The sequence below is a fragment of the Cervus elaphus genome, chromosome 14, assembly GCF_910594005.1.
Source record: "Cervus elaphus chromosome 14, mCerEla1.1, whole genome shotgun sequence".
Lineage (NCBI taxonomy): Eukaryota > Metazoa > Chordata > Mammalia > Artiodactyla > Cervidae > Cervus > Cervus elaphus.
Window position 1 is genome coordinate 74,924,391 of NC_057828.1, and position 26,375 is coordinate 74,950,765.

The 26,375-nt window shown below is 43.9% G+C and overlaps 1 long non-coding RNA gene across 1 annotated transcript; it reads left to right on the forward strand.

Annotated features, from left to right (window-relative positions):
* The first annotated feature begins 8,175 nt into the window (after positions 1–8,175).
* On the forward strand, positions 8,176–9,888 carry LOC122708190. Its single transcript, XR_006345038.1, has 3 exons — positions 8,176–8,607; positions 9,367–9,585; positions 9,747–9,888. It is a non-coding gene; the product is annotated as an uncharacterized LOC122708190 (long non-coding RNA).
* The last annotated feature ends 16,487 nt before the right edge of the window (positions 9,889–26,375 follow it).

The window sequence follows — 26,375 nt, forward strand, 5'->3', positions numbered from 1 at the left end:
AAATACCACTTTAATCTTATTTTAAATAGCTGCATTTCTGGAAGAGACCATTTTATCCCAAAGAGAATTTTATTTCTGATGGTTTCAGATAGGTCTCTTCTTTTAATTCTCTTTTCCTTTTTTAAATATGACATCATAATCGTCTTCACATCTAGATTTTGTGTTATACTGGTGTCTTTTCATGGAATATTGCCAAAACTGGTATTAATGATGGAGTTGTCAGAACTGTATTCTAAATGAGAGTAAAATTCAAATAAGGATCCAGATGAAAAATACGTCTATAAATATTTGAAAAGACCTCTCTCTCTCTCCATCCACCCCCCACCCCACTCTGTCTTTTGGCAGTTTTTCTATTGAGCAAAAGGAAATATTGAATTATATAAATATCTTAGGGAATGCATTTTGTTACATGCACCATCTTAAGAAATATTCAGCTAAATTCTGCTTGTCAGAATTCAATAGAGGTCAGAGTACTGGATAAAATATGAGTCCAGCTTTGATTTCCTTATGTAAATGTTTTCTCTAAGGTATATCCATTATGCCAAATCTAATGGTTCTAATAACCACTCCAGAGCCATCTAATTCAATTTAATTCTCCCCGATCAAAAAATGCAAAACAACTTTTTGAAAGACAGAGATTAGCTCTATTTCTACCACTAAAGGAAATGAGAAAGGTATTAAAGAAATGAGATCTCAGGCAGAGGTTTCAATATTGATCTCGTCCTCCCTAAGTCTGATCTTGTATACAGTACATAGAGTGAGATTTGGTATGAAAATATGCATTTGTAAGGCCCAAGGAAACTGGAACAAATCATCTATTTTCAACTCTTCTTTGCGGGAGTAGTATTTTTCCTTCGAATCAGGACAAAGATTTGAGTTCACTTCTCTCAAGATTTCAGATCATTGCCTTATAGCTATAGTTGCACACAAGTGATGGTCTGGTTTCTTACACAAATGTCACATTTTACAGAAATATCATCTTTCCATGGAAGATATTTAACCCTGTCTTGAAAAAACTAAAGAAAACAAGTCTGAGACAATACATTTCAAGTGCCTTCATTCTGATGGGAACGATCCTTTGGTCATTCACATTCCTACTCTCCATCCCTTTTATGGCTCTTAAACTATCTTTAAAACTTTGTGGGAGAGTGTTGTCCACCCATCTCAGTTCTTGGCTCCATCCACGATGAGCTGCTATAGGAACTTGTGTATTTCCATCTCCTTTGAGAGAAGTCTTCTTCAAGCAGGAACCTCAGTGGCAGTTCATGAGTGCTCTTAGCCTGTGGGAATCTGGCTAGTGTCTGGAAGCTTAGAGCCCACTCTCTCTTGGAAATGACTATGTTCTAGTTAGAGGTAAGGGGACTAATGATAAAAATAGCTCCTGTTCATTGACCACAGGCTTTGTGCCACCTACTGGGCTAAATCATTTCCCAAATGTAGTTAAATCTCATCTCACAACAGCTCTGGGTGTTAGTACTTTTATTCCCATTTTACAGATGGAAAAGTTCAGGCTCTCAGTTGCTCTGGTGCCCAGTGAACTCAGAGTCAACATCCGAACCCTGGGCTTTCTGACATCAAAGCCTCTTTACTAAATATATGCTACACTTACTGAAAATACAGACAATAGCTGATGACCAAAGACCAGGAAAGAGCAACAGAAAAAGAAATTTATCTCCAGGGTTAGAAGGAGTCCACTAGAAGCTAGACGGCTTCATCTAGTCCAGTGTGGTAGGTCTCCTTTTTAAATGATTTCCCCTTGCAGGCAGAATTCTCCAGAAGAATGCTGTTGACAATGTTCAGTGCATCATAAATAACATCCCAGGTGCTCCAGCTGCCCCCTCAGCCACTCTCCTCTAGAGAATTTCCATCTGAACCACCCCCTCCACTCACATTCCTTCTTATTCCCTGCTCCCTACCACCGACCCCCTCTCCTCCGCCCCCGACCTATTTCGAACTTAGTGTCAAGTGTTCACATTTGCTGATTGCTTTTTAAGTACTCCTACTATTTTTGGCTAGCATTTTTTTCCCTCAAAGGAGTACTGTCTCCACAGGATCTATTGCTTTTGTATTGTTGTTTAGTCGCTAAATTGTGTCCGACTCTTTAGCCACCCCACGGACTGTAGCCCACCAGGCTCCTCTGTCCATGGGATTTCCCAGGCAAGAATACTGGAGTGGGTTGCCATGTCCTTCTCCAGGGGATCTTTCTGGACCAGGGATTGAAGGCAGGGTCTCCTGCATTGGCAGGTAGATTCTTTACCACTGACCCACCAGGGGAGCCCATTCAATTCTAGTTAGTACCCAAATGTTCCACAAACGTTTTTGTTGGTTGTCTGATAGAAGATCACCTAAGCTGCAGATTCCTTGAAGATTGGGTTGTGTTATTCCTCTTTGGTTCTTAGCTGAATAGGACCTAGGGCAGGAGCTCACAGAGGTTTGATGCGCTAAACCAAATATGGAGCAGATTGTCCTATGCTCTGCAAAGGCGAAACACAGAGGATCCTCAGATAAGTTACATTTGGGTGAGTGCAGAGGTCAATCAAGATAAGTCTATATATAACTGCAATACTGTATTGTAATAATAGGAGGGCATGGCAACCCACTCCAATATTCTTGCCTGGAGAGTCCCCATGGACAGAGGAGCGTGGTGGGCTACAGTCCATGGGGTCACAAAGAGATGGACACGACTGAGCACCTAAGCACAGCACAACTGTAACACGATGCAGAACAAGATAAAATATCATAACAAGGATACTAAGCGCCAGCGCACTTCAGAGGCTGGAGAGATCTTACCTGCTTACCTAAATGAGGGGATCGGAGGGCTTTAGATGCCCATCGAACCCTCATCCCTGGCACCGGGGACAGGTCAGGTTGTTGTTCTTTGCAGTGGCAGTGGGAGGGGCAGCGTGGAGAAATCTTTTACTTTATAATTTCCTGATGAATGAGTATTTTATGACAGATTCATTCTTCTTGCAATTAAAATGAAAAAGAAAGGACTAGGTGATGAAGGCAGCACAGTACTGGGTTTGGAAAGCTCCGTGGGGGTGCTGAGGGACAGGAAGAAGGATTCCAGCCTAAAGATGCAACACCAGGAAAATCCACGAGGTGGGAAAGTTTCAGGGAGCCAGGACTGGGAAGGCTGGGCTGGCATGCTGATTTCCTTCCTCAGAAAGGTGGCTTAGATGGTAAAGCGTCTGCCTACAATGTGGGAGACCTGGGTTCAATCCCTAGGTCAGGAAGATCCTCTGGAGAAGGAAATGGCAACCCACTCCAGTACTTTTGCCTGGAAAATCCCACGGACGGAGGAGCCTGGTAGGTTACAGTTGATGGGGTCACAAAGAGTCGGATACGACCGAATGACTATACTTCCACTTCCTCAGAAAACTACAAATAGAATTTCCATATGATACAGCCATCCTATATCTGGGCATAAAGCTGGACAACACTATAATTCAAAGATACAAGCACCCCTATGTTCATAGCAGCACTATTTGCAATAGTCAAAACATGGAAGCAACCTAAATATCCCACGAACAGATAAATGGATAAGGAAGACATGGTGTGTATACACAATGGAATATCACTCAGTCATACAAAAGAACAAAATAATGCCATTTGCAGCAAATGGATGCAACTAGAGATTATCATACTAAGTGAAATAGGTCAGAAAGAGAAAGACAAATACCATGTGATATCACTTATATGTGGAATATAGCATATGGCACAAATAAACTTACCTACAAAACAGAAACAGACCCACAGACACAGAGAACGGGGGGAGGGGTGGGCTAGGGGTTTAGGGTTAGCAGATACCAGCTATTACATATAGAATGAATTAACAAGGTCCTAATGTACAGCACAGGGAATTATAAACAATATCCTTGGATAAATCACAATAGGAAGAACATATATTTGTGCATAGTTGAGTCACTTCACTATACAAGAGAAATTAATACAACATTGTAAATCAACTATACTTTGATAAAAATAAATTTAAAAGTATTGATATTCTTATCCTTCTGTTTATTCCTCTTTCATTTGTTTAAATGCATTTCAAACATAAACACGTATATACCCACATACTCAGTCTGTTCACTCACTCACTATATCTCCTCCCTTAGCTACGTTGGTTCTACTGGAAGCAATGAGGACAAAAAGTCAATTAAAATTTCTATGAAATATCCATCTACTGCTTTAGTTAGTCACAGACTTTTCATCAGTCAGCCCCTTCCTGGCTGTGATCATTTCCTGTCATTTCATTCTTTTCCTTGCTGTCCAGGCTGAAGACCTCACCTCCCACCCACTGCGTTTTTGGTTTTAATTTTTTTTTCAATTCTGAAGTGAAAACCCATGACCGGTTTCTTGAGCCTGACTCCTTTGTTGATGTACATCTTTTGTATTTTAAAATATTTCTAAGTATTTGTTTGTCATCTATTTTTTCGCCTACTAAAGACTTTTCAAGCAAAAAGAACCTAACCGCAAAAAGAGCTACCCAACTGAATATGACTGTTGCTGGATCAGACTCCAGTGGTCTTTGTGATGGTTGATTTTCTGTGTCAAAGTGGCTAGGCCGTGGTACCTGGGTATTTGACCAACTCCCCTGAATGCTGCCATGGAGGTGTTTTTCAGATGAGTTTAACACTTAAGCACCAGAGATTTTGAGTAAAGTAGATTACCCTTCGTCATGTGGGTGGCCCTCGTCCAATCAGTTAACACTTTAAGAAAAATACTGTCCTCTTCCAAGGAAGAGAGAATTCCCCTGGCCGTGGCAGACTACCTCTGGACTCAAGCTACAACATCAACTCTTTCCTGGGTCTCCAGCCTGTAGGCCGACGCTGCAGGTTGGGACTTGCTAGCCTACACAATTTTATGAGCCAATGATTTAAAACCAATCCATCTCTCTGGGTCTCTTTCTTTCTGGAGAATAACCTTGAGCGATACAGCCTTCATACCCATATTCCTCTAGCAATCTTACTGTTTCTTCTTATATTCAAGAAATAACCTATTGGATAGCCAGCCATGAGATGCCAATAAAGCGATTCTTCTTTACAGTGACAATACCCACCCTTCCCCTCCTCCATCTTTTCCCCCTGCATGAAAATTTATATACATGAGAACCCCAGAAATCATCCAATTCTCACCTTGTTTCATATTTTTTTCTTTGCTTTTCCCATCAGTGGCGGAAAGTGGAATTTGGCTGCCATCACTGATAAAATAGATATTGCAACTTTGAAAACCCCTGCCTTCTGGTTGAAATCTCCACGGCTTCCTTCATCTGTCTCTCATAAGTACTGTTTACCCGTGCTTTACTCATCTGCATTTCTCTCCTCTGAGCCCTCTCCAAGTTCACTCTTTGACTTAACTGGGACCTTCACTTTGATCAGAGTGATATTTTTCATGGAATGACACAGTGTCCCTGGGATGAAGTCAGGTATTGGGCATTGCCAAGCATCTCCCACAGAAATCTATTCCTGAGTGAATGTACATCAACCTTAACCATAGCAGACATCAGCATTTACCAAGCCCTACCTACATGCGAGGCTCTGAAGCAGAAGATTTACAGCCACCGTTTCATTTTGTCCTGTAAATTAGACACAAGAGACTTTATTGATTGTTGCCCTGATGCTGAACTCCTGCTTTTAATAAGAAATGAAACCTCTGAGCTTTGGCTGGGTACATGGACATTAGAAATAAAAATTAAATCTTCCAGCCTGTCTTGCATGGAGATATGGCTTGTGTGACTAACTTCTGGCCAGTGGACTCTAAGAGGAAGGGCTATGGGGAACTTCTGAGAAATACCCTTAAAGCAAGGATGGTGCTTTCCCTTCTGCCTGATGACTGGACTTTGGACAGAGTGCCTGGAGCTGGCAAAGCCGTCTTGAACCATGTGGTATGAATAGGACGGTGTGGCAGGATGGTGGGACAATCGGATAAAAGCAGCCTTCAGCCCTGATGGCCTGTGGAGCCATGCTACTCATCTGAAACTACTTGCATCCAGGTTATTACTATTCTCTTTAACATTTTAAGTCCCTCGGGGTTTTTGAGTTTCTGTCACCTGTAGCTGAATCTGACACTAATGGATTCAGTAGGTTCAAATAGTCCCATTTAAAAGAAGAAGAAATCGAGGCTCAAAGAGGTTAGACAACTTGTTCAAAATTACCTAAGTAGCAAGTTGTAAGTGCTAGAGCCTGGTTCTCTCCCATGCTGAAGCCCACAGCAGAGCTTCTTGTTGGTGAGTGCAGGCCTCTAGGTAACCTTCTTATCTTTTTCCCTGATGGAAAGATTCTCTGACGAAGCATAGTTTGGTGCAGCTGCTGTTGTCTGGAGAGAGGTTCAGAGGCCCCTTCATGAAAGATGCTCCAACCAACCCCTGTACCCTCGACCATTCAGGAACCCTGGATAAACTTATCCCCTAGCTACCTGATATGTTTGCCAAGTAGCTCCTTTTTAAAATGCAGGGTAGCATGGATGTCTTGCACACCCTGTCAGACCGCTAAGCCTGCCTGTCCAAACAAATCTACTCTGCCATGACTTTATTCCCCTGGCGTGTTGATACACACACTTCTCCCACTGGGGCTTGGGGCCTGAGCATGTCTGAGAAATTGAATGGCAGCAAGTTTCCCTGCCAACACCCAAGCAAACATCCCTGGAAACAGGGAAAGGGAGAGCCTTACTGTGCAGTGGCCTGGCTTCTGTGTGGCTCTTCTGCCAAAGGATTCTGGAAGCTTCCTTCAGATAGAGAGACCCTCAAGGTCCTTCAAATACTCAACAGCAGTCTATGCCACAATCAGAAAGACAGCCCCAACAGAGAAAAATGTGTTCTTTTCCTGCTTGTGAGAGTCCAGGCTCTGATCTAGTTTACCGTGTGACCTTGAAGAGAGACAACGTGTTGTGTTGAAAAAGCACAGGTTTGAGTGTTTGAAAGTGTGGCTGCTTGGTTACAACTCCCATGCTGTATCATTCAGTCTTGGGCAAGCCGGGTAGACTCTCCGAGCCTCTCAGCTATAAGATGAGAATTCATTCATTCCCCCACCTCTCCAGGTATGATACATCTCTCCATTCATCTGACTCAGTTTCATAAAATGTGCAGTTTTCTATCTCTGGGCACACAGAGATAAACCGGATATAGTTTCCCTGCTGAGTTGTAGCAGCATTATGGCAAATCTCAAAGTGTTAATGGATATGATGGTAATTGAGAAGGTAGAACACTAAACGTACAGTCAAAGAGTTATTTTTAAGTCACAACTTTGGTAACCTCAATTTTCCCTCCTTTAGGGTGGGAAACCCAAAATATGCCCAAGGGAATCAATGGAAAAATAGACATCGACTAGCAAACTGGTTCCTGAGGCCACTAGCAAGAGTTGGGTCATAGATGGGGCATCAAATGTTGAACGTGGACTCATGCTAGAACAAGTATGTACTGAGAAACTCCATGAAACTCTCCATCCTCAGAGCCCTTGCCCAAGTTCGCTGTATCTAAAGAAACCGCAGGCCGCAGACTCCTATCCTTATGATTGGGAGATGTCTCTTGTCAGCCAGGAGAGAAATTTCAATCTTTTATTGAAAGCATTTTGCAGCAGGAAACTTTTTTTTTTTTTTTGCCAGTGCCAACATAATTTAACTATGATTTAATAGCTTCTTTCATTTACTTGTTAAATTATGCCTCTCCATCACCCTCCCTTTGGGTTTTCCCGCCTTTTGGTCCTACAACCTCCCATTATTTATTAATGCCCCATAATACATGATAGAGGCAAGCAGAAAGCAGCCATTTCACAATGATTTAGGAGGCTCCTGGCAGCGACACAACAAGAACAGGAGCATATGTTCTGAGAGTCTCCCCTGTACTTGCCTCTTTGGACCTGAGTTGGGTAGATCTCGGTCATCATCTACGTGAGTCCTCTCCACCCCTCTCTATCCAGCCCCCTGGCCATTTACCTGCCCTGAGCCAATTCAAAACACTTGGCTCAAAATTACTAGTGAGTCACAACTCATGTTTTTTTTTTTTTTTTCCAAGTGCCAACTGCTAGAATGAGCATGCTTCTCAAAGTGGTACTTAACCTAAATGACATAAAGAGGTAATTTGCTTTCCCTCCAAGGGAGGAGCCCCCTGGGGGATGAGGAAGTTTCAGATGGTTTCAATCTTTAGGGACTCAGTTCTTAGAAGGAAGGTTAAAAGAACCTAGGTCCCTGCATCTCCTGCAATTCTTTTCTGGGAAGAGCTTGGACCGTTTTGATTTGTGGGAAGACTCTCACAGGGAATGGAGTGAGGATGCTCCCAAGTACAGACTTGGAGGTATTTCACGGCTTCCTCAAGGATACATATGGGCTCCTAGCTGGACGCTCATCACAGTTCTGCTTCCTCCAGGTGTTTATGAGAGTCACATCTGTCCACGTCCCCAGCCTACTTTTCCTCCTCCTCGCCCTTTCCTTTCTGTTTTGGACCAGACTAGTCCTCACTCTGAGTCTGTGAATGGCCTGTGGGGGTCCTACAGATGACGGGAGAAAGGGCACCTAGGAAAGCACAGTGACCGAGCCGTCGTCACACAGGTGAAGACTGGCAGAGCCAGAATCAGAGCCAAGCTTTCTTTTCGGCTGTAAACGTCTGTGGAGGTATGTTAGTATTTAATCTTTTGCAGATAATATACACTCAAGCCCTTAGCACAGTGCCTGGTATGTAAGGCGCATTGGCTTTCCTTTTCTGCAGACCACCCAAACCCATGGGCTTCCCAGGCGGCTCAGTGGTAAGGAATCCACCTGCCACCACAGGAGATGCAGGAGACGTGGGTTTGATCCCTGGGTCAGGAAGGTCCCCTAGAGGAGGAAACGGCAACCCACTCCAGTATTCTCGCCTGAAAAATCCAAAGGACAGAGGAGCCTGGTGGGCTACAGTTCCTGGGGTCGCAGAGAGTCGGGTATGACTTAGTGATTTAGTTCCATAGCAGGGCTTCACAGGAGGGTCAGAGGAGTGTGTGGACAGATCCCTGGAGTGAGAGACTTGGGCTTTCATCCTGCTTGTCCACTCACTGACTAGGCAAACTTGGAGGGGCTGCATGGCTTCTGTGGGCCTCAGTCTTCTTATCTGTAAAATTGGGAGATTGGGTTATGATTTGAGATCCTTTCCTGTTGTAACTTTGCTTTTCAGACTGCCTTAGTTGAGGCTGTCAAGGACTTAGAGTCCCCCCCAAACGAATAAGGAAGTCATGACAAGCTCAAAGTAATTGAGGCTTTATCATTGTTATACTGGGCGATGGTCAAATCAAAGCAGAAGGATTTCTTGTCCTTTTTGGCAGCCCAGCCCCTTATTTCTCTCCAGGTCCCAGATGCCACTTGGCATATGTGATGCTATGTTCCCACTGGTTCCCTTTCCAGCTCTGGAGGAGCATGACGGCAATGAAGCCTGGGCACACTCGTGATTCCCCCTTCATCCTCCAGTACACTCACCTGCCTCCCCGCTCCAGATGGCAGCAAGAGTCTTGGAGGCCTGGCATTGCACCCTGGGGACTACTCTGACTTTCTCCTGGGGCCCACGCAGCCATTCCCCATCTGGTGGTCTAGAATTAAAGCCACGGACGAGAGAGGAGACCGGAGGTAAAATAATCGCTGGAGTAGAGACCCTAGTCCCTTTGCCCCTCCATGATGTTACCTCCCATTCCCTGCCCTGCCCTGCAGAGGGTGGGAGAAAGAATCAGTCAGATCAGAGACTGGAGCTTTAGGTTTCTCTTGCTCACCCCAAGTTCTCCTCTCTGCAGCAACTTTGACTTCGTGGTGACCTCCACAAACCTCCTGTTCACATGTCTGCAGTGCCCCAGGTTTGCAACGACACGCTTCACTCCTCCAGAAGTTTCATTCCTGTGGTGCCAAGGCTGGGAGACTTTAGCAAGCCAGGCTGTTCTGTAACTAACCTCAATGTGGAATCTGCCTAAGCCTTGAGTAATGTATTCCTTGCATTATTAAACACAGATTAAATATATATGGATATTTAAATGTAATGTGTTATTTTCCTAAATCTAGCTTCACTTGATGTTCCTTTGACTTTTCATTGCTCATCGTTGTCTCAGGGATCATGAATCACAGGCAGGAAGAAGCTGGAGCTTTCTCAGCACCAAAGACTTTGCAATCCCATTACATTTGCCCAGGAGACACAGCAGTAGCTCTCCCGCCCAGAAAATTACTGCTAGGGTTCTTCACATGGGAATGTATTTTTTTTTTTTCTTCCTAGACAGAGCTTATTTCTCACCAATGATTCAAAGGCTAGGGCAGCCAGAGCCTGGCAGACTTGTGGGTTTGTTTCTGTTCTGCAAGAAAGCTTGTGTTCAGGGCAAGTCATTGAATAACAAATTCAGACACAGCCAGTGCCTTCACCCTGACGGCACCTTCGCCCACCCACCGTCAACTGTACAGACTTGTTCTCCCATGGGTGCTTGGAGGACCCCAATAAGTTCTGCTTGATTTTCTTTCTGAAAATAATGTAGTTCATTTTGCAAGGTTCCTGCTCAATACCCCCAACCTAATGGTAAGGAAATTAGATCTATCCACAAAAGTGGCACATTTGGAGCAGAGGCTGTATATAACCAGGTCCCCTTTTGTAAGTGGAGGAATAGGGAGTGGGTCTCGATTATCTGCAGTCTTTGCAGGCTCTGACTTTTTATAGATATCTTGTGCTTCCAAGGAAGTGGAAAGGGGGATATAGATACCATGCATTTTCCCAGCTACCCCTAAAACACGCTTCCCTCTTGGTCTTGGTTAAAGATTTTCCATTTGATGTCGATCAGTCGATTGATCAGGAGCTTCTGTTTATCTCGGATTAGTGTGTTAGACCATATGCCGTTCGTGTTCATGTTCTGAGTGAGTTCATATTAGCTAACAAAACCTGATGGCGTCTATTTCTTCCCCATTCCTCATGTTGGAGCTTAAAATCAACCACTGAGGGAGTATTTACACCATGGAAACCAGCAAAAGCTAGAAAACAGGGCATTTATCCCCCTGCTGGAGAACTGGTTGTTAAAATTTGTAAGCACACTACTTCCATAAACTCCCCGAGGGCACTAATCAATTCCTATAGCTCTCTTTATAGCTAGCTAAACACCATATTAGCATTTACCGAAAGCTTTTAAAAGATGAGCATAGAAGACATGTCAAGTTGCAAATCTTTCCCAGTTTGACTATAAATAAGTTATCCTCTCCTTTGAGTGCCATGGTCTACCAACGTCCCCTCTTTCCCACAGAATTGCATTATTGGTGTTATATTTTCTCAGTGGGGAGACACGCTTGATTCCAGCACCCATGTCCCTCTGAGTACGTTCTCCCTCTCCTGGGTGTGCTAACCAGCCCCCAGCCCCGGATTAGGGATCAAACGGCTTAAGGAAAGATAACTTGTTTCCCAGCTTCCCCTGGACCCAACACAACTATTGATAAACTCTGTCTTCCAACAGGAGAGCTACCAGAGCAAGCTGATCAAAGGCTTGTCTGGGAGGGAGGAAAAGGGGCAGATGTTGGGGTTCTTGGTGAAGAAGAGGCATATGTGGCTGCACTGAGTCCAGAGGCAGCCGCATGTCACCTGGACTCCTGAAAATCCCAAAGAAGGAAAGGAGAAGGCCAGGTTCAGTGTTCACAGTATACAGTGCTTGCTGTATCTGTCATACAATTAGCAGCGATGTGCCTCCTGACTTGGAAGTTCTTCACAACAGCTTGACCTTTGTTGTTCTTCCTAGATGACTTCTCTGGAGTCTGAGATATAGTAGACATTCAATAAGTATTTATTAAGCTAGCAATTAATTTTATTTGACATCCATGGGTCTCAAGGGTCAGAACATGAATGTGGCTGTGGTTGGGAATGGAGTACAGGAGAGTGGCAAAGAGGATTTGTCCTTTTCCTGAACCTTGCTTTATTCTTTGCGCTTTAGCCAACATACTAACTGGGCCCTTAGAAGGAAAGGGGGTACTTTCCAAGACGTGAGGACCCAAACAGGAGAGAAAGGTTGAGGCAAGAGGGGTGCTGGGTGTTTGTGCATCACCAGCTCTAACTTTAAGAGGTTTTTCTCTGTTTTGTCTTTAAGAATGGACTTTATAAAAATGGATTTTTGTTGGAGTATAGTTGATGTACAACGTTGTGTTAGTTTCGGGTGTCCAGCAAAGTGAAGCAGTTATGCATATACACATATTCACTCATTTTTAGATTCTGTTCCCATATAGGTCATTGCAGAACACACAGTAGAATTCCTTGTGTTATCAAAAAGGTTTTATTAGTTATCTATTTTATATATAGGAGTGTGTGCATACGTCAGTCCTAATCTCCCGATTTATCCCTCCTCCCCGCCTGCCCTCTTCCCCCCCACTCTCCTCCCGGTAACCATAAATTTGTTTTCTATATCTGTGACTTTAAGTTTCTGTTTTGTAAACAAGTTCATTTGTACCATTAAAAAAAAAAAATGAATGGATTCCATTAAGGAGCCTTTCAACAGAAAGCGTCTGCCGCTCAGGTAAGCAGGGAGTTAAGGTCTGTGGAGAATGGAATTTTCCTCTTGGTCGTACAGACTTGTTTTAACCACAGGAATGAACGCAAGATTCAACTTGTTTTCTTAGCTATTGTCTAGAACTCTCTCCGCTCAACCGCCGGCAGCTGGAGGTTTAATGTGACATTTTTCTGAGTATTATGATTGCTCTCTGGGCTCCTCTGAACAGCTTTTCTTTCTTCTTTTGCTTCCCTCCTCCTGTCCTCTCATCCCTCTAGTCTTCAAGCACTTTCCAGTAAGCAAGCACTTGCCTTTCTGCCTCCAGCCAGGGGAAGCCACCTAGGGCTGGTTTATTTACTTCGTTAAGATGTGTGTCTCCTCTCCTTCCTGAACTCCCTATCCTGCAACTCTCCCTTGAAACCTCAAGCCACCGCCCTTACCACTTCCCAAATCCCCAAACAGAGCGCGGACAAGTCTTCAGGGTGGAGAGCCTGATTCAGATGCTGTTGCAGCCATCAGCAAGGGTTTCTCTACAGCCTCATCAACACAGGGAAAGAAGCAGCTCATTTTCTCTCAATAAATGATTGCTGCTAGCCCCCAAGCACTAAATACCTTCCGAGCCTTAGTTAGAGGTCTATTTATGGATTTTTTGCTTTAGATAGCCCAGTCTCTGTGTGGCTCCTTCTAAGGTCTACCCAATCCCAGCCCATCTTCATTCATTCATCTTTAATTGAAGCAGAACTCAGAAAAAGTTACCCCCAAACTGGTTGACAAATTGGGGGTGGGAAAGATGGATTATTTCATAGGTCCTCTCTTTCAATTGCCTTGATATTGTGGCTGCATCTATTTCATCTTTTTGCCTGGTTGTCTGAGTTCTCCCTGTGTCCAAGGGTGACAAATGGCCAGAGAAAAGTCAGCATGCCCTGAAACCTCAAGTAAGCTGAAAGCTCCGAGCTTGCCTTCTCTCTGCCAATATTGCAATGAAAAAGCATTCCTGCAGACAATTATGTTTTTTATTTTGTTTTAAACCAGCATTAGAGAGATTGAAACAGATTTCTTCCCAAAGCATTCCCCTTTGATGAGGTGCAAAAAGGTTAAACAAAAAAGCCAAACTTTGGTTTCAACTGTAAGACACCTTTATTCTAATTATAGTCATAATGATCAAATGTGTTTGGGATTTTGTTATTTGGAATTAGAATTTAAACAAAGACATCCTGTAATTACCATTGAACTTATCTTGAGGCATAAATCTAATAATTAAATACTTTCAGGTTTTACTCAGTGAGTAATTAAAATACAAAAAAAAATACTGTGGTTTCTTTTCCACCTTTTTAAGAAAAGTTCAAAAATTATCAATGGAGTTCTATGGAACGATCTGGATATTACTATGCATAAAACATAATTCTTAACAAAGTTTTAATTTCAGTTATTTATAGTCCTCTGCCCTGGTGATCAGGGTGTTTGAGCAGGTGAGAAATGATGGAACTAGGAGTTGGATCTGGATGAAAAATAGTTCCTTCAAGAAACATAGCTCCCTAAACTCAAGCTTCATTTTTATTGTCAGCAAGGAAAAGGGAGGCAGGTACTGTGCCCTTTTTATGAGGACTGAGTTCTGTTTTCTGATTAGTTTTGGCAAAAATTAACAGGCCATATGTTTTCTCCTCCTGGAAGTGGAATGTGATTTGGCAGCAGCAGATTATTGTCAAGTCCAAGGGAAGGTCTTGCTAAAGGGTGTGCTTGAGGAAACTGAGCTCCTTTCATGGGACCAAGCCCCAAACGTGACCAAACTCAGATTTGGATGGGAAGAGGAGGAGTGACTGGTGTGGGGTAATGCCTGCTTAGATGGCAAAGTCTCTTAAGAAAGAGACTTTTTATTGAAGTATAGTTAATGTACAATATTATATAAATTGCTGTTGTTTTAGTCTCTAAGTTGTGTCTGACTCTTTTGTGACGTCCTCAGCAGAGTCTCTGCTCCCATGTACTTTTGCAGACTTAGAGAGAGGGGAGGAGGTTTAGCATATAGTTTCTCTATTCACCGGAAAGTTCTGGGACTCAGATTTTCAGAAAAATAGAAATGCTTCCACCTAAATCTTTAGGCTTGCTGAGTACAGTTAAATCCATCTGATAAGTGGAGTTCCTTCCATGTCAGCTTGGGTTTTCTGCATCAACCTGGCACCAACCCAAACTCAGCAGGAAACACTTGCTGAATCAATCCACAACTACCCCTCCAGGTGAGGTAAGAACAAAGAAATGTACCCCCTCCCACCCCCAAGCAGTGGGCAGTGGTCCATGGGTCTATGGCAGTAACTTCTTTAAGTTCTTCTTTCCGAAGCCCTTCATTTCCTGATTCTCTTTGGTTGTAGCCTAAAACCAGAGCCAAGAACTCCATGGGCTTGGACCCCATTTCATCGAATCTTTTCCCACACCTCAGTGATCCAAGGAAAATGAAATTAAATTGCTTCACCATAAAAAGCAAGAGCTGAGTCATTTATCTCAACTGAATAGAACGAGGTGGTAGGTCCTCTCTCTCTAAAGGCTCTTCACTTGGTTTAAAAATCACAATGAATTAGGGCCTCAAGTGTAACCCCAATTAGAGACACGGCTGCCAAGCCTTTGGACGCATCCTCACAACATGCCCATTGTTTAGAGCCTGATGTCAGCCCCACAGGGAGCTGCATCACTGCATTTCAAGTGGCTGCCTGAACAGAATCCTTTTAGCAAACGGCACTAACATATATTTTAGGCAAAACAGTCAAGATGGACTAACAACCCGCACACAGAATGTTTGTGTAATATTGGGTGGGTGAGGACCATACTACCACACCGCGATACGAAGCATGAATCCAAACATGTCATCAGTCAGTCAGTTGCTCAGTCCTGTCCGACTCTTTGAGACCCCATGGACTGTAGTTCGCCAGGCTCCTCTGTCCATGGGATTTTCCAGGCAGGAATGCTGGAGTGGGTTGCCATTTCCACTCAGGGATCAAACCCACATCTCACATCTCCTGCATTGGCAGACGGATTCTTTACCCCCGAGCTGGCTGAGAAGCCCAAAGGCAGACACTATTAAAAGAAAAAAAAAAAAAAAAGCAAATAAAACCTGATAGATTTGACCACAGAAAATTTTAAAGCCATTTTCCAATAAAAACTCAATCAAAAAAGGCACCAAACTAAGAGGATTATTTGTGGTAAATATGACATAAAGTGAAAGTGAAGTCGCTCGGTTGTGTCTGACTCTTTGCGACCCCATGGACTTTAACTTACCAGGCTCCTCCACTCATGGGATTTTCCAGGCAAGAATACTGGAGTGGGTCGCCATTTCCTTCTCCAGGAGATCTTCCCAACCCAGGGATTGAACCCAGGTCTCCTGCACTGTAGGCAGATGCTTTACCATCTGAGCCACCAGGGAAGTTTTAAATATGACAAGGGGTTAACATATAGATTTATGAACACACATTAGGAAAGTTAGAAGCATGTTAATATAGAAAGAAAGAATATAAGATGCCAAGTAACAAAAGGAAGGTAAGTAGAAAATAAATATTAATATAGGAAAAATGCTCAGCATTACTGGTTTTCAAGGGACTATGAATTAAAACAACTATATGGGATTTCAATCTGTCCATCAGTTTGGTAAAAGATTAAAAGTCAGAACGCAGGGACTTCCCTGGCAGTCAAGTGGTTAGGACTCTGTGCTTCCAATGCAGGGGATGCGGGTTCAATCCCTGGTCAGGGAACTAAGATCCCACATGGCACGCAGCAAGGCCAAAAAATAAATAAAAATAATTTAAAAAAAAAGTCAGAATCCAGCCAGGGTTCTGAGCATGTTGGGTAACAGTCTGCTCTGCAGGGAAGTCTCTGAATTGGCTCTAATTTCCTATAGGGTGCTTTGACCACATATATTTCAAGCCTTAAAAGTAGCCACAGCCATTGGCTTAGTGATCGCATTGCTGGGAACTCATCCTTAGAAAATATCAGGCAAATATACAAATATGCATGGGCAAGAATGTTATAACATCACTACTGATATGTGCAGAAATCCGAAACAACCTACATGCTCAAAAATTGTATTACAATATCAATAACATAATAGAACACCGTGAAGTCAACAAAATGCTGGTATATCGAGTTATATCTGTTGATAAAGGAGGATGATTACAATATATGGTAAGATGAGGAAGTGTGTTGGAGAATATTTAGTGAAGTTTTGTTTGCTTTTTTTTAAAGGACAAAAATGGAAGCATTTTTTTAAAGTGTCTATATTCTGTTTTCTAATTTAAAATTTTTCTATATTTTCTAAATTTTCTATAATGAACATGGATCATTTGTGTTAAAACACAAGAAATGACACATGTGATAGGCAAAATAAAGGCCCCCTCCTTAAAATGTTCATGACCTAATTTCTAAAACCTGTGAATATGTGAAGTTATATGGCCAGGGAGACTTTGCATATATAATTAAGTTAATGATCTTGAGACAGAAGATTAGCCTGGCATATCTGGTGGGCCAGTGTAATCACTAAGGTGCTTATAAGAGGGAGGCAGGATGGCCAGAGTCATAAAGATTTGAAAATGCTTTGTGGCTGATTTTGAAGCTGGAGGAAGAGGCCAAGAGCCAAGGGACATAGGAGACTTCTAGAAGCTGGAAAAAAGCAAGGAAAAAAATTCTCCCTTAAAATTTCTACAAGGACCCAGCTGATACTTTAGTTTTAGCCCAGAGAGACTTTTGACCACCAGAACTGTCAGAGAAAACTTTTGTATTGTTTGAGGCCACCAATTGGGTGGTAACTCATTACGGCAGCAATAGGAAACTAATATAATCTGTAAAACCACTCCCACTATCGGGCCTGCTGGGTGGAGGGTCAGTAGGGACAGGTGTGGAAGACCTTCTGGTTGAGGGACAATCCTTCTGAGTTAAATTTGGGGAAGTGAATAATTATGGGTAGACTGAGAGATTCTCATAAGAATCGTAGCCCTAAATATATTTTAGGTGTTGAATCATTTACTTTCCCTTTAAACTGAAATGCCAGGGACCTGTGTTTATTTTGTTCGTCTCTGTATCCCTAGCATTAGTCCCAGGCTCAGCTGCTAGTCAGCCCATGATCATTTACTCTTGAAGGGAAAAATACGTGGATGAGATTTCAAAACCTACTGTCTACCCTCTGAAGCCCATCTTCCAACTGATGCAGGAACTCAAGCCTGAGTTTCCCTTCCTTCTCATCCTCCCCCTTCCCTCCCTCTCCTCCCTGCCCCCTCCTTCTTTTTTTATGTGGATGGTGCAGAATTTAAAGCCAAATGGGGCTTTTGACTCACATTCAGGTGGTCTTTCCTTCTGGGTTTCGGAAGCCCAGGACTGAGCTTTCAGCATTTGGACACACGCCCACCCACACTCGAAACCACAGATAGCAGCCAGGTACTGGAGCAGCACTCTGACCCTGGTGCGTGTGGAGGAAAACACACAGGGCTCCGTGCGGCCTCCGTTTCAGGCGTTTCGCGGATGCTGCTTGGATGAGCTCTACAAGGAAGAGTTCCAGGTTCTCGGAACAGGCCGAGCGCTGGAGCAAGTGCAAGAAAGTGGCCTGCTCACAGCCACCTACGCTCAACTGTCCCTTGAGGCCGTAGACTGACTTCTTTCACAAAAGCCTAGACTCCTTAGAGGCAGTTTCGGGGGAAGGAGTGGAGCTGGTTGCTGGTGCTTTCTCTTCGGAGTATTTAGCCTTTTCCATACGGAGTCCCCAAAGGCCATGTAGGGCTCCCGCTGGTGACCTGCAGTGGAGAAGTGCCACACGCCTACCTCCAGACTCAACATCCCTGGCTCACCTTGGCTCTCACTGGCTGGCCCTTTAAGTCTTAAAGGGAAAGCAGAAGGAAGACCTGTCCAGCAGATGTACTTCACTAGGAGGAAGCAGAGTGCTTCACGAAGTGGCAGCTTCCTTTCTCGATAGGTAATTATTGAGGGAGAGTCTGAAAAGGCACTGACGGGGAGTGCTGGAAAGATGACTTCCGCTCCAGGTGGAGCGCAGGTCTATAGTCAAAGACTCGGCCAACTCTGAATCATGTGACCCCATGATCATTCTCTCGAGTCGAGTCTGAGGGGCTCGTAGTAAAATGCAGCCATGTATAATCAATGGGGGGAACAGGGTCTTAACCAGTGTGATTGAAGATAAAATTCAAGAGCTTACAGAATAAAGTAATGGGGACTTACAGCCACTGGTGGTCCAGTGGTTAAGACTTAGCTCTCCCAATGCAGGGGGCCTGGGTTCAATCCTTGGTCGAGGAACTAAGATCCTGAATGGTGTGCAGCCAAAAAAGAAAAAGAAAACAAAACAGAATCAGTCATGGAAGGGGGTAAAAAAGACATGATTTCACAAAATACAAACCCCCTGTGTCCTAAATCCAAAGAAATCTTAAATCCACAAATGTTCGAGTTTACGAGGTTCAGTCCATATGGTAGTCAAAATAGATTCACTTCAGTTCTGCTAGAGAGCAGAGGGACAGATTAAACGCTGTCTACAGCCTCTCCCATTTTGAACGTATGACTTCTCTTCCTGGTCCAATTTGCCCTTGTTTACACAAAGCTGGTCATTTGGGCCTCCCCTGGTCTCACCCCTGCATTTCCACTTGTCAGTCATGAGCAAGGCCAGGTGGGAGGAGCAGGGAATTCAATTTGGATGTTGTTTCTCTGCTGCTGGAAAATCTCGAGGGACTTTCTCTCATGTAGTTAAGAGTCACAACTCAGGAGGGATCCGGGTCCTCAGGGAGTGTGAAAACTCCGTGTTGGCAGCTTACCTGTTGGCAGCTAAACCCTCCACTGTCAGAGGGCAGGGGGCCGTTTGGAAAAATTGCACCAGACAGCAGACCTGACCAAGGGTTTTTTTTGTTGTGGTTATTTCAATCATGAAATCTCAGCACTAAAGCCTAGTAAGGTGGTGCTGATGAACCTATTCGCGAGGCAGCAATGGAGACTCAGACATAGGAAATAGATGTGTGGACGTGGGGGGAAGAGAGGGTGGGACGGATGGAGAGAGGAGCATGGAAATGTATAACTACCATATGTAAAATAGACAGCCAGTGGGAATTTGCTGGATAACTCAGGGAACTCAAACCAGGGCTCTGTGGTAACCTAGAGGGGTGGGATGGGGTGGGAGGTGGCAGGGAGGTTGAGGAGGGAGGGCACACATGTATACCTGTGACTGGTTCATGTTGGTGTATGGCAGAGACCAACACAATACTGTAAAACAATTATCTTTCAATTAAAAGTAAATAAATTTAAAAAAAAGATCTAGTAGACCCTGGACATGGTTTGTCTATGGTTCTTCTGTGCATTCAGCAGACTGAGGCCGCTGCTTCACACAAGTGTAATGAAAGGACTGGTACTTGAAGCGCACATTCAGAGGTGATCAGATCCAACACTCCTCACGTTTTCTCTTCTTCCCTGGTTCTCCTCCGTTTTCACGCCTACCCACACTGTAGCAGGTACTAAAGGCGCAAAGGGCAGGTGGTTTTTCAAACACTTCTGTCTTAGGGTAAAGTCTAAGAGCGCTTCCTTTTCCCCCAGGGCCGCCACACTGAATCCATATTCCAAAAATGAAAATTGCAAAATCAGAATGAATGTTTAACTAAATCTCCACAAAACAACATGTCCATCAAACTCAAAAACTACTCAAGTCTTAGATGGTTGCACATCAATTTCTAGTAAGCGCTGTAGGTGCATTTTAACATCTTTGATGTGATACAGGATGTGACTTCTAAATAAGCTCACCTGGGGCCTTCAGAAGCTTTACAGCATCCCTTTCTGTGGCTTCAGGATGGCTCCAGCGCCCGGCAGAGCCTGCGGTGTGTGCCCAGCCTTCAGTGGCTTCTTCTGGACTTGCTCTCTGAACACTGGGTGGCAGCACGGACCTTCCGAAGCTTTCTCCAGAGTCTGAATGCAAACCTGAGCAATTCCACCTTAAGACGGGCCATGCACAGAAGCATGCAAAAAGTGCAGTAATTCTTGGACGTGGCTAATCTCTATAATTCACCTGATTGCAGATACAAGTGACAGCTGCAATAGGGGTGATGTTCGCTCATGCCTTGTGTCACTGGGATGCTATTTCGAATCTTCCTGAGATTAGAAAAAGGATTACAATTGCCCCCAGGGCCTTGCCATGTAATTTTTATCAGTCTTGATCAGTGAGTTCCCCCAGGCAGTGTGTGTGTGTGTGTGTGTGTGTGTGTGTGTGTGTGTGTGAGATGAGCAGCCCATGATGGGAGGGGAGGCTCCTGGGGACCACATGGTCCATTTTTCCTCCCCTGGGACCAAATTTCCAGATTGGCCCCCAACCCCAGAACTCTTGCCTTCTCACCTTTGTTATGTCCCGGACTCCGTTAAGCAGGGCCACTTCATGGACTTATTCATACAACCCATGCAGTTAAACAGGACCCAGTGCTCATAAGCTTCCTGTGTTTGGTTTAATCCTCTGTGGCTGTCTTAAAATTCTGAATAATTTCTAAATAGGGGCTCCTGCATTTTCACTTTGCTGTCAGCCCGCTGCATAAAATGGCCAGTCCTCCAGGGGAGAAGTATGGTCAGAGGCAGATTTTTTTCTAAACCTTAACTAAATTCTCTTTTAGCCTCCTTCAGCAGTTGGCTTGACTTAGAATTGGAAGCGCAAACAGCATGGACTTTTGATCAGATATACTGGAGTGCTGGCGCGGAGCCCACCTCTTCATACCCAGATGACCGGGAGCATATTTGCTAACCTCTGGCAGGGCTCCTTGGCTTAGAAAGGTATAACTGTGCTTACATCACTCGTAGGATGTGGTGAGTATTAAATGTTAGGGTCTGTGCAGAATGACCTGGCACAGTGCAGACATTTAGTAAGCATTGCTTGTCCCCTTGGCCCCCTCGCTCTTGGAAGTCTACGTTGATTCCTTCCACGTCATCTTCTCTCCCCAGAACAGCGTACTCCCATTGGGGTTAAGGCTTGGTTCGTTTTTGATGGAACAGGTCTAAGGTAAGGGTTCTGTCCATAGCCTGACTCCTTGTGACTTGAAAGTCATTTCTCATCCTGTTCAGAGCTCTGTTCTGAAGAAGAGATGCATGACCAAACAGTGGTTATGATTTGGGCATCACAGGAAAAGCTGGCTTTACAGAACTACCTACTGTTTGGGGAGCCTCTAAAGATAGCTTCTGATGAAAATATGTCTCCAAGGAGTTGGCCCGGTAATAATTAGCTTAATATGTTACAATTTTGCAATGCCTTTTTCTCCAAGGATCTGCAGACATTTGGCAAATGACCATTAATTGCATCCCGCTGCCTTGATGTCAGGTAACTGCTGGCTGACAAACTTGTCTTCCCACCTGGATGCGGATCTGGGAGGTCCTGAGTTCTAGGCCTGCTTCTGCTCCAGACTTTTGTCTGGTATTGAACAACTTTTCTGAGCCCCAGTTACTTAAGATGTAAATTGAGGTTAATAATTTCTATTTGATCTCAGAAATCCTATTAAGACAAAATGGCCCCTGAACGGAAATACACTTTAAAAAGTAGAAATAACTTCCCAATGCAGGGGATGGCAATATTACATTTGGGCAGTTGAGTTCAAGTTTAAGATCCAGCGCTGTACCAAACAATAGACTTTTGTAGGCACTGAAATTTCCTGTTGCTGAAACTGGGGTCAGATGTCCAAGAGGCAGCTAGGAAATTGCTTAGAACACTGAGAGCATAATTGGCTTTATAATAATATTCTGCAAGCAGCCCATTTGCTCTAGGCTCACAAACTACTGAGCAGATACCAGAGGCGCAAACAATTCTCAAAGAATTTTCAGAACTTCCTTAATTACCCCCATGTCAGAGACATTTTTCCCTCTTCTGAATTTTTATAACCATCAAAAATCTGTCATACTCATGTGGTATTGGATGAGGCAAGCTTGGGTTGCCCTTTATGACTTGAAACATAGCTCTGCCTTCTCACCTTGGTGGTAGTAAATGAGGGAAAGAATGGAGGAAAGTAGGTATTTGCAACCTCATACCCAGGTTTCCCTGACAGCTCAGTTGGTAAAGAATCCTCCTACAATGCAGGAGACCCCAGTTTGACTCCTGGGTCGGGAAGACCCCCTGGAGAAGGGAAAGGCTACCCACTCCAGTATTCTGGCCTGGAGAATTCCATGGACTGGATAGTCCATTGATTCACAAAGAATCGGACACGACTGAGTGGCTTTCACTTTCATTTCACTTTCACCAGCCACAGTGCTTGCACTAGTGTGTCTTGATGATGATCATCAGTACCAAGAGGCTGGTTGAGTTAGTCTGCCACTTCTGACTTTTCAGGCTCTACAAAACACCCTAGAGTTGTAAATATAAGAAGAAAATCTTATGGTAGTGCTTCTGTGTGATGGGAGCTGAAGTCTCCCATCCAGAAATATCATTCCTGTACCAGGATGACTGACTTAACTTTTAATCTGCAGCCACTTCTAGTGATTTAATTAGTCCTATAAAGGATTTTTGGTGACTTGTGTGGGAAAATTTATCAAAAGTATACCCAAACGCTTTCAAAAAAGCCAAAATACTATTATATTATTGAAAAATAGAAGGCTCTTTGATGTGAGTTTCGAGAGAATAAGGATGTAGTTGTGAAGTACTTGCGGCTTCTCACTGTTAAAACAAATGACAGAGAAGATCTCAGGCTGCTTTGTCATGATAATTCATCACGCTAAGCATATCTATATCAATTTCTATTTCTATATTCTTCTACATCTGTATGGCTCTTAAAGTTTTTTAGCTTAAGCCTCTCCATCAGCTTGCACAGTGCTAGAAAGATATCATATGAAGAATGCCTATTGTGTGCGTGCATGTGTGCTCAGACATATCTGACTCTTTGCAACCCCATGGACTGTAGCTCACCAGGCTTCTCTGTTCATGGGATTATCCTGGCAACAACAAATAGTGGGTTGCTATTTCTTCCTCCAGAGGGTCTTCCTGACATAGGGATTGAACCTGCATCTCCTGATCTCCAGCATTGGCAGGCAGATTCTTTACCACTGCGCCATCTGGGAAACCCGACGATGTATATTATGGCTCATAAAAGATTGATGTTATCTCCCATCCAATGAAGGGAGATAATTGAGTAAGAAATGAACTAGTGTGTATCTGGTAAGTTATTGTAAAGGTAGGGAATAGACTTCAAGCCATCTGTCCCTAACTAATCAATATGCTATAATAATTAAGGTCACTATCTTTTTTCTTTTTTTTTTAAAGTTGGCCTCTGAAATGGGGCCTGGAGTCTTATGACATTAAATAGCCTCTGAGGCAAAGGCCGATTTCTTTCAGTCCCAAATCATGAATTTGCTTCAGTATCATGACCCTGTAACTCGTCATCCAAATTATCCTCCGTCCTGGCAGAAGCCGGGCTGGCCTTGACCACTTCTGCAGCCCTCACACTCTGCAGCCGAGATGGAGTTGACTATGTCATTGAAACATTTCATGGGAGAGGGGAGGGATGAGCCGTCTCTATTTTAGGCTGAGGTTTTCTGAAAGCTTGTAAAACTAACGATTCCTAGAAGCCACTTGCCTTCCCTCCCAAGCTTTGAATTGTCTACTTCTGGTGATAAAAATGAGTCGTAGGAAGTCATTGAGTCCATCCCTCTGTCTCCAGGCTGGGTTATATGTTAAAAGTTCCAGAAAGATGGAGTCTTAACAGTCCTCGTTCTTGATATCAACTTAGGGTTTACCAAGGATTTTACATACATCACTTCATTTACTGCTTTCCCCCAATCCTCCAAACTAGTTATTACTGTCTCCATTTAACAAAGCACAGGGGAGGTGAGGGAGGTGGTTACTTGTTTGTACGTGCCAATGCCTGAGCACGGACCCCGTCAAACGTCCTGTCTACAACATCGCTGTGAATCTAGGTTTTCTCCAGGACAGGAGTTTCCACCACTTCCTTTTAGGTGCAACAGTCCTCGGAGAGGACTACTACCAACAAGCTCTTCCTGTCTCTAAACCCACATCCTTTGTTCTCTTCCTGTCTAATGCAAAGGGGTTTCCCTTCTTCAAGGAATCGTCTTAGACGGACCTAGAGTTTATAGCAGTTGCTCTTGGAGTCCATCGTCTCAAGGGTGAATACTCCGAAATTCTTCAGCTTCTTCGTTCACTGGCTCGGAAGTCTATCAGTTCTGCCATTGGACATTCACTTCACTGATGTGTGTTCTCAGCTGTATAAGGCAATGGTGTCACACATCTGAGGGGTGCCTGTGAGGATTAAATCAGAAAATACATCTGAAATGCACATCTGAGAGGCATAATAAATTAACATATTTAATGTTCCCTCTTTTTTGTTCCATTTTTAATTTTTTACTTAAAAAATTAAGTTTGTTATTTTGTATTGGAGTATAGCAAAGACCCTGATGCTGGGAAAGATTGAAGGTGGGAGGAGAAGGGGACGACAGAGGATGAGATGGTTGGATGGCATCACTGATGCTATGGACGTGAGTTTGATTAAACTCTGGGAGTTGGTGAGGGACAGGGAAACCTGGGGTGCTACAGTCCATGGGGTCTCAAAGAGTTGGACACGGCAGAGCAACTGACCTGACTGAACTAAACTGAACTGAATAGCCGATTAACAATGTTGTGATAGATTCAGGAGGACAGCGAAGGGACTCAGCCACACGTATACAAGTATCCATTCTCCCCCACACTCCCTAACTGTCCCTTTCCCCTATCCTTTCCCACGGCAACCGTGGGTTCCTTCTCTGAGTCTGTTTTGTAAATAAGTCTGTATCAGGTCTCGCCTTCCTCTCTGGCTTTTCTATTGTGCTTGTAGATTCCCGGAGAGAGAGCGTACTCCGTGTTTAAGAGCGTAGGTTGGTAGCCTGGCACTTTTCTAGGAAAGGGACTTTGCTTTTGATAAACTTCCGCAAACAAAACACTGAAAGAATCCCAGAAACACTCAAGGGGCACGTCAGGGGTTAGCGGTCTCTCTGCTGACTCAATGCCTTTTATTCTTGTATTATCCATGTGCACCAATTATAGCCCTAAAACATAGCCAGGAGGCACCACCTAAGAGCATTTGATTTATTAGTTTTATTAAACACAGATGCCTTTAATGTGGAGTTGTTTGTAGCCTGTGCTGGATTTCTAGCTACTTTATCGCATCTATTGGCCAATGTATGAATTATCTTCAAAGGACACGGCTCTTGCTTTTTATCACACTTTCTCTCCAACTACCAAGGAAGAGGTCACTTGGGAGACACATCCTTTCATGGCAAGAAAGTAGCCTCGTAGATCAAACATGTGTTTGTTCTGGAATGGCGCAGCCGCCAGGCCAGGCTTGGAGGAGGGGCTGGCACTGCTCAGAAATTTTCGTCCATCACTCACCAAATGGGACCCACAGGTAAAGGCTTTGCTGGGAGATGAGTCCAGGGAATGGAGGGAGTGGGGAGGAGGTGCTCTGCAGTGGGAGCACGTTTGCTTTGGGGCCACAGAGGGTTTCAAGTCCTGTGTGTGCAGCAGAGTAGTTTTATGATGTCAGAGGCAAATGACTGAATCGCCCTCAGCCTTGGCTATTTGATCTCTAAAATGGGATGAGCTTCCCCCAGCCTCCTTGCAAGCAGTGAGAGTATCAACTAAGATGCATCCCCTTCCCCTTACTTTGGCTAATTACAGCCTCACCGGAGGGTCTTGACCTTGAGGTTTAGAGTTGGTGAAGGAGAGCTAGGTGGGAGAGTCAAGAATCTGTCTCATTATGGTTTGTTTGCATTGTGTTCAGTCCTTAAAAAAAGGATTTTCCATAAATGTTATCAATGTTCAACACTTATTTCATTCTTCTGTCTTCCCCTATTACATTTTTTAAATTGGAGGATAATTGTTTTGCAATATTGTGTTGGCCTCTGTCCCTATTACATTTTAAGTTGCAACTGACTTCTCACAGCATCCGGCACCAGGGTGGG